At 42.8% G+C, this 7,807-nt stretch overlaps 1 long non-coding RNA gene across 1 annotated transcript in view; it reads right to left on the bottom strand.

Moving 5' to 3' along the window:
- Positions 1-514: 514 nt before the first annotated feature.
- The window catches only part of LOC122126172, a 60,692-nt gene continuing 53,399 nt past the window's right edge, over positions 515-7,807 (bottom strand). Inside the window, exon 3 of the long non-coding RNA XR_006150865.1 lies at positions 515-608. This is a non-coding gene — a long non-coding RNA (uncharacterized LOC122126172). The remainder of the gene's footprint in view (positions 609-7,807) is intronic.

The raw sequence follows: 7,807 nt of genomic DNA, 5'->3' as shown, positions 1-7,807 counted from the left end.
TCAAAAAGATTGTTGACTTGTCTAAATAAAATAAAAAATAATCACCTTATTTCATGCATAGAAAAATGGTAAGTTGGAATTAAATCAATTTATAATGGTTATTCATACAGACCCTGAAAATTACTTTCTTATGCCTACTGGTTCTTTACTGTAGCTTTGTATGAAACTAATTTTGTATTTAAAAACATATCCACTTTTCAGGTCCGTTTCCTAATATTTCAAATGAAGCCTATTTCTTTCATGTGATCTTCCAACTTCAGTATAAAAGAGTTATGATATCTTTTCTGTGAAGGATCAGATAATGAATATTTAAGCTTCATGGACCAGATAGTCTGCTAAAACTGTTGTTGAAGCATGAAAGCAGCCACAGGCAACATGCAAATAAATGACTTTGTACCAATAAAACTTTTATTTATCATAGCAGGTTGCAGGACACATTTTCTTCATGGGACCAAATGACTGATAGATTTTTTAAAATATTTTTGTTATCTTTAAGTAGTTGTACAAAAGAGTTGCCATTCAACAAAGCAGTTTATGAGTACAATGAATAGATTTCCATTAGCGGACAGGTCAGATCCTATTGCAGAGATGTAGATACCAATATGTTCCTAAGAAGCAAGAAAAAAAATAAAATGTATCATTATGAGAATCTTGTAAGTTTCTTAGTTGAAAATATCTGAGTTTCAGCCCAGGGTGCCTGTTACTACAATGACAACATCCAAAATGTATTATCATTCACTTCTAGAGACGGGTTAAGATTAAGGTTAAGATTCTAGCAGGACGTGAGGGCTTCCTGGTTTGTAGATGGCTGCTTTCTTGCTGTGTTCTCTCCTAAAAGGGATTGATGACAGCCCTAATGACTCTTCCTTTCTTATAAGGTCATGGCTCATGAGCGGATGATGAGGCTACTGACTCTGTGGTCTTTGTTATGTAAGCCCAAGTTAACTAATACAAAGATCTAAAGCACACATGCCTCTCCCTGACCTCCTGAACACAACATAAATAAATCACTCAAAATTACATTATGACAGTCAGAGCTCTCTAAAGAAATCCAAAGCTAAGATTAGTTTTCCAAGACAAAGATGCAAACCTTGGAAACCAGAAGTATTTCTAGTCTGGCACTGGTGACTCATGCCTGTAATTCTAGCTGCTCAGGAGGCTAATATCTGAAGATCACGGTTCAAAGCCAGACCAGGCAAGGAAAGTCCATGAAACTCTTATCTCCAATTATCCACAGAAAAATGCAAGTGGTGTTGTGGCTCAAAGTGGTAGAGTGCTAGCCTAGAGCAAAAACAGATCAGAGACAGCATCCAGGCACCGAGTTCAAGCCCCACAACCAACAACAAAAAAAGTATTCATACCCAACTCAGCTAACCATGTGGCCTGAAACAAGTTATATATTCTTCTTTGAAATTCACTTTCCTGTGCAAGTGTCTCTCACATGAACTCTAACTACATGTAAGCACATGAAATTTGGAAGTAAGTTTTTCTTTCTCTCTTCTTTCCCTCCCCTATCCTGTCTTTAACATCACAGCTAAAGGCAGAGAGGAACTCTTTGGATCTAACACTCATATAAAGTGTACTAACGGGAGGTTAATCTCAGCACACCCCTCCCACATGGCTCACCTAATTAATGGACAACTGGTCCCTGGCTGAGGACTCATGCCAGAGGCTGAACTTGAAAGACCCCAGCCCGTGCTTGCCCACTAGGTACCCCAAGAAAGTTGCTGCCCCTTACCCTGCATACCTAAGGGGGTGGTGGGGCAGGATAAGTGCAGGCCGCTAACCAGGAAACGAAACCTCGAGCCTCTGAGTCACCGCCTGCAGACCCTAGCCTGACCCTAGTACTTGCCTTAAAGCCAGACATTCCTAGAAAATAGCCGACCCACCTGTCCCTTCCTGTAAAACTTAACCCTAATGGCAGGGTAGGGCAGGATGTAATAAATCACTTGTCAAAATTAGGGAACAAACAGTTTCGGTGCATAACGACCCGCACAGACTTGTCCGGGCAAGTACCGACACGTCAGCTTTCCCCCCAACCCCACCTACCCCATCTGGCTAGCTTAACCTGACCAATCCTCACCCTGAGCGTAATTTGAAATTAACCAATCATCCCCCTGTAACCACGCATCTCGCTTCTGTAACCTCGCTTCTGCTGTCCATAAAAAGAGGGTGCTTTCAAGCACTTGGCGCGCAAGTCTTCCGACAGACTTTGTCGCCCCGGGTACCCGTGTAACCGGTTCTCAGACACTTGACCCGAACCTTGTGGATCTCGTGGTTGAGTGCACCTGGGAGCCGAGGCATGCCCGAATAAACCTCTTGCTGATTGCATCCGCACAAGTGGTCTCGTTGTTCCTTGGGGAAGGGTCTCTTCTGATTGAAGGACACCCCAAGTCTTCGGGGGTCTTTCATCTGGGGGCTCGTCCGGGATAGAGACCCCCACCCAGGGACCACCGACCCATTTCCGGGAGGTAAGCTGGCCAGCGTCTGTGTGTTGTCTGCGTGTTGTCTGTAGCTAAGTTATGTTGTCAATTACTGTGCGCTTGCGAATCTGGTGAGTTCGGCCGTACTCGTCTGTATCTGGCGGGCCCGTGGAGGAGCTGACGAGCTCGTACTCCCGACCGCAACCCCCAGGAGACGTCTTGGGGGTGTCCGGAGCCTGAAACAGTGGCTCATCCGGAGCCTGAAACAGTGGCTCATCCGGAGCCTGAAACAGTGGCTCATCCGGAGCCTGAAACAGTGGCTCATCCGGAGCCTGAAACAGTGGCTCATCCGGAGCCTGAAACAGTGGCTCATCCGGAGCCTGAAACAGTGGCTCATCCGAGGGCCTGAAAAAGTGGCCCATCTGGAACCCGGTCCTTTTGGACGCGTGGTTCGTCTGGGAGACGAGAGATCCGGACTCTCAATAAAGTCTCCATCTGGTTTTGCTTTCGGTTTGTTGGCAAAAACGCGCAGCGAAGCTAAGTGTTGTCTGTGTTCATCTTTTATTTGTGTTTGTTAAAATTTTTTTAGCATGGGACAGACTGTCACAACCCCCCTTAGCCTTACTTTACAGCACTGGAAGGACAGCCCGAGCCTAGATTGTCAGGTTTTAGGAACTTGCTTGTTTGTCAATTATGAAATTGCCACTGACCACCTGTGAGTGGCCCCAGTTAGATCTCAGCCTTGGGCCTTGGCTCAGGGGGTCTGAGCGTGGGGGAGAACCTGCCAGTCTGAGGGGACGGCCGCTAGGGATTTTTCTTTTCCCTTGCCCCAGATGACAGGGAATTCTCCTCCGCCTTGGAAGGCCCCTGGGTCAACGTCTGCAGAAAAAAAAAAAAAAATCCTCCGGAGGTAAATAGGGGGTTTGAGTCCCCTGGTAAGTAAATGGTGGTGAGATGTTGCCCCATTCACTGAGACTTGATTTTGTCTTTGTGGCCACTTGGTTGTATTGTTAACTTTAGTGTGTGTTTGTTTTATGTTTTCTGGGGTAGGAAAGTTCTGGGTGAGTGTGACAGGCTCAATCAGCAGCCTCTGGATTCAGCTTGCTGAGTGAGAACAGCATAGAGTTCCAGTAGGGATAAACTGGGGCTCATTAGTCCCCAACTCAGCCTTCAGTTTTTGTCTAGTTTTGTTTTAGAATTGGTATCAGTTTTAAATGTGGATCCTTGGTTTTTGTGTTTATCTGTGTTTTTGTTATCTCTGGGGGAATAAAAGTTCCAGCTGGGCTGGGTCACAGACCCGCTACGCCCACCCTCCCTGTGAGGCATGGAAGGTTACTGGGCTAGTTTGGTTCCCTTCAAGCCTCAGGCTGCATTTTCTCCTTGTGCAGGCTGCTAGCAGGGAGGGTGTAAAAGGCTGTGTGTCTGGTTTGGACTTTTTCAACTAGTCCTGACAATGTAAAAATCTGGACAGTTTAGTTTTAGGTGACCCCCTCCCCCAGCCCTCCTCCTACAGAAGGGATTCAAAAGACTAATTAGTGAATCGCCTTGCTAGATAAGCAAGCTCTGGAAAAATAAAGCCCAACAAAGGTACCTAGTTAAAAAGAAATACTGTCTTAAATTTTTGTTTAAGAACTTTAAAAGGTGTACGTACGACTGATTTTGATTTTTGCGCGCTTTAAGATCTGTGTGAGTGCTTTGTGTGTGTCTGTGAACATGTTCAAAGATAAGAATTGTCAGCATGCTGTAACAATTGGGTGAGTTTAAAGTTAAAATTCAAAAGGTTATGAGGTTTGGACATTACCAAAGATTTTAAAAATCTTCACATTGTTTTAAATGGCTTTGTAAAGATTCTTTAACTTGCAAATTAGAAAATCTGGTATTTTAAAAGACTAATGTTTTAAATTGCATGACTGTTTATACTGTAATCAAATTATCTGGCTTAACAAAAATGCATTGGCAGTTTGAGATCTAATTCCCTTGGCTAAAATTTGGAGATAAATATTAAAAATTTAAATGTAAAGGTTAGTTTAACACTGTCAAAGATGTTACCTGTTCTGTCTGTCTAAAACTGTATTTCATTCGAGAACCAAGAGAAGAGATGGAGAAAAGAAACCAACAGAAGACCTATCTTTAGGGGTAAGGGGTGAACAAGCAGAAGTGCAGTTCAGCTGGCCATGCATGGTGGGACAGGCCCTGGGAAGAGTCCACGCAGGGTGAAAGAGGGTAAGCTGGCACAAACGCAGTTCATCTAACCCTAAAGAGTCAGATTGGGTGTGCCCATTCCATAGAAGGGGCCGAACGGCCCATCTTTGTTCTCTCTTTTCTCTGCAGTCAGACACTGAAAACATGATGGTTAAAATAAGTGATGTGATGACCTGATTAGTATTGCTAAAACTTCCCCTTGGATGTGTTAACATTAAAATTAGAAAGGCCTTAAAAAGAGGGCCAAAAGGTTATTTGTATAATGTGGCTTACTTTCAATTATGTTCTACAATTAGGATGTTTTTAAAAGTTATAGAGGTGTTAAGTCTAGCCTCGTGGTATAATGATGGTGACTGTAATTTTTGGCATTAAGGAAAAATTGTCATTTGAGTTTAAAAATCTTAATGTGTGTCTGCTTTAAAACAAGCAACCAAGAGGCAATGAGTGACACTTGGCCTCAAGATTTCAAGGGATCTTTTCAAAACGCAAATAAAAACTAAAGTATGATATAAAATATTAAAGGTGATTAATAAAAGGCTTTTAAAAAAAAATTAATTAAAAAAAATGAATTTTTTGGATATAAAGTTTAAATGTAAAACTGTTCTTGACATTGGCCTCAATGTGCACAAAGGAAAAAATTAAAATTACCAAAATAATTGCTATTCTAGCTTGCTCTTATAGGTTTTTTTAAGTTTCCAGCAAGCCCAGAGCAAAGCACAGAGGATTCTTACAAGTTTGTCAGATGTAACTTTGACTCTTAATAAGTTTCAGGTAAGAGCATGCTTAAAAGCTACTTCTATGTTGACCACCTTGTTGCTTTTAATTGGAGTAAAGTGGCCTTTCATAAGACGCATTGATCTGCAAACTGGTTCGAAGCCAGCCCGGGCAGACAAAGGTCCCTGTGAGACTGTCACCTCTCTTCAGCCAGCAGAGTACTAGCCCTGGACTGAAGAGTCAGGGGACAGTACTCAAGCGCCAAGCTCAAGACTCATAGTGGCAGAGTACTAGCCCTGGACTGAAGAGTTAGGGGACAGCATTCAAGCCCTGAGTCTGGGACTCAAAGTGGCAGAGTGCTAGCCTTGAGCTGTAGAGCTGAGGGACAGTGCTCAGGCCCTGAGTTCGAGTCCAGCAACCAGCTAAAGGGAAATGCCAATGAGGCATTTATCCCAATGTGGAGAAGACACTCCTGGGACAAAAGCAATGGAGAAGCATCCAGAGGCAGTAAGCCACTGCTTGGATGGCAGAAATGTCAGATCCTAGTGTCATTTGTGCGTGGCCTTTCAAAACTGGTCAGAGCCGGGAGGTCATAGGAAGATAGTTTGGAAGCATGCCTAATGTTCATGACTACCTTGTAAGAGACAGGAACTTGCCAATCCTCTATGATAGTAAAAAGCTAATGTTATAAAATGTGGGGGATAGTTTAAATCTCAACCCCTTTATGTGCCAAAAAGCTTTAATTGATTGGCTGACACTAGTTACATGAAGTTCATTTGCTCAGGAAAAAGTTTGCAAACCTGAGTGTGTTTCTATTGATATCTGTCTAAAGGCCTGCAAAGGTAACTTAGGCATCTTAGGCATTGTTGAGATCACATTCCTAAGCCATCTAGGAAGATGCTTTTGCAAACCAGAGTGCTAAACAAGCTACACTGCTGTAGCCGGAGAAAAGGTCTGTGCAGTTGTCAAATGTTAAATATTGTTCTTAATGACATCTAACCCTGATGGCCTCTTTGTAAAATAGGCTAAGGTTATAGGTTCCTGGCTAGGTAAGATCAACGCCCCTGAAGTCAGCTTGAAAAAGTTACAGAAGATGGATCTTCGCCCTTCTACCCCCATTTTAAGATCAAGGGTCCAGAGTCAGTTTTGGAAAAATGAGGCAAAATAGATAAAATAATTCTTTTAAAGGCATAAAAAATAGGGCTAACAGTTGTTGATATGCAAGGTGTGGAGACTGCATCTGTCAGAGATGGTTACAAGACTAAGCCTTCTGAGCCTTCTGTGTCTATTTACAAAAATATCTGGTTAGTAAAAATGTTGTGATTTTGGTAAATTGTCCTGGGCTATTGTTTAAAGATCTTAAAAACCAGCAGGATCAAAGCCTGCCAAGCCTATGCAATGTATCCTTAACCAGTCTGTGTAGGAATTTACAGCCCAGCATGAGGTGTGACAGTCCCTTGGAGCCACTGAGAGATCCTGCTGCTGCTGCTGCTGCATACCCTAATGGTTAAAGTTCAACGACTGCCTGACAGCCACCTGGAGAAACTCCTGCCTAAAGATTCCATCACCTCAGTCTGCTTCCTGGTTGACTGCTGCTAAATCTACGATCTTGTCGGACATTCTTTTGGGTGATATCCAAAAACCCTCTCTTCCCACAGTGAATATTGGGGACAAGGATATCATTGGCTTACTTGTCTTAGGCACTTCAGTGCATAGTGACTGGAAATCCACTCTATGGTCACAGCCTAGTTTGGCTCTGGTATGGTAATAACCTGAGTGTGTTATCAATGGAGGTAATACTCTTAGCCTTAAAATCTAGCAAGCTTCTACATCACAGTGGTGCCTTAAGGCTGTTCTAAGATAAAGGTTCCGCAAGCAAAAGGAAAATTGTGCAGTTTTAAACTACAGCTACAAAGATGCTCAGGGATTGTAAAGAAAGAGGGTGGTAAAGAAAGCCTTGGAAAAGGGATTGTAAAAAAGGTAGTAAAAAAAGCCTTGGAAAAGGAATTGGGGAAAAAATTGATATCCACTTTGGATAAAAAAGGATTTGAAAAGTAAGAATTGTCTTTAAAGAAGACAAACCTCAGAAAGTTTAAGTATGTAGCAAATGGTATGAGTATGTCTTAAAATTGGAGCTTACAAGTACAGCAGGTACAAAGGATCATGGAACAAGTCCCCATGGTTCGCTACCCTGTTATCCTCCCTAATGGGACCACTAATACTATTAATGCTAATTCTTACCTTAGGTCCCTGCATTATAAATCGCCTGATACAATTTGTAAAAGACCGACTATCGGTCGTACAGGCCCTAGTACTAACCCAACAATATCATCAGCTTAAATTAACGGAGGAAACGTCGGGTGAATGAAGGATTTCATTCAGGCAAAAGGAAATGGGGGAATGAAAGACCCCAGCCCGTGCTTGCCCACTAGGTACCCCAAGAAAGTTGCTGCCCCTTACCCTGCATA

Source organism: Dipodomys spectabilis, unplaced genomic scaffold (assembly GCF_019054845.1).
Source record: "Dipodomys spectabilis isolate Male_0828 unplaced genomic scaffold, ASM1905484v1 ptg000273l, whole genome shotgun sequence".
NCBI lineage: Eukaryota > Metazoa > Chordata > Mammalia > Rodentia > Heteromyidae > Dipodomys > Dipodomys spectabilis.
Note: the sequence above shows the minus strand (reverse complement) of the source record. Positions and strands in the feature narration are given on the sequence as shown.